Source organism: Propithecus coquereli, unplaced genomic scaffold (genome assembly GCF_000956105.1).
Source record: "Propithecus coquereli isolate 6110/MARCELLA unplaced genomic scaffold, Pcoq_1.0 Scaffold2, whole genome shotgun sequence".
NCBI classification, from domain to species: Eukaryota; Metazoa; Chordata; class Mammalia; order Primates; family Indriidae; genus Propithecus; species Propithecus coquereli.
Genome location: NW_012144966.1, coordinates 11640745 through 11641547, shown reverse-complemented (window position 1 = coordinate 11641547; position 803 = coordinate 11640745).

Below are 803 nucleotides of genomic sequence, written 5' to 3'. Positions count from 1 at the left end.
CCAAGGCCTCCTCAATTGTTAGGATTCTTTAGCACAAACACTGCTTCTGCCACCAGGTGCTGGGTGTTGGATACATAATCTAAACCTTAGGAGAAGCTCAAGCTTATCTCATTCATTCCTTGAAGTAGAATGGTGACTGTGCCATGGCTAAGGAGACACAGAACCTTGGTTCTGGAGGTGGATCTTTATGTATTAAGAACAGAAGAACTTTGTCTCCATGTAAAATGGTATCTTTGTATTTTTCTGTCCGTGATTTTATTTTAATTTTTGAAGTACTCGTCTTTAATGTATCTAATGTGTTTTGCTGGGCTTTGTGTGGGATGTCTATAAAGTAAGAACCAGAAAGAGAACCAAGGGAAAGAAAAAAATGTCCTGGATAAAGTGAGTTTTTCTTGTTTGGGGAAAATATGCATCATATAAGGCCTGCCTAATTTCTAATGGCCAAGTTCCATACATGAATTAACAATATACTATTGTAGTAATAAATATTTGCCTGAACTTTTCCTTTATACCTATGTGTTTGGGACCTAGATTACATGACTTGTCAAATATTCAGGTGGTTGCCATTTTGAATCTTATTCCACCTTGAAGACATGTTTAACCCAACGAATTCTTTGCTCTCCTTGTGTGGTTCATTTCACTAAGCTTGCAAGTTCCTTGAACAACTTCTTCAGGTTTCTCATAGGCTATGTGTACAAGGTGCTGGAGCACTTGAGACAGCAGAAACTGGTCCTAAAGCTGTGAATCACGTGTCTAAGGTAATGACTTTACTGTCATCTTTCTCATATCAATGAATCCAGTTT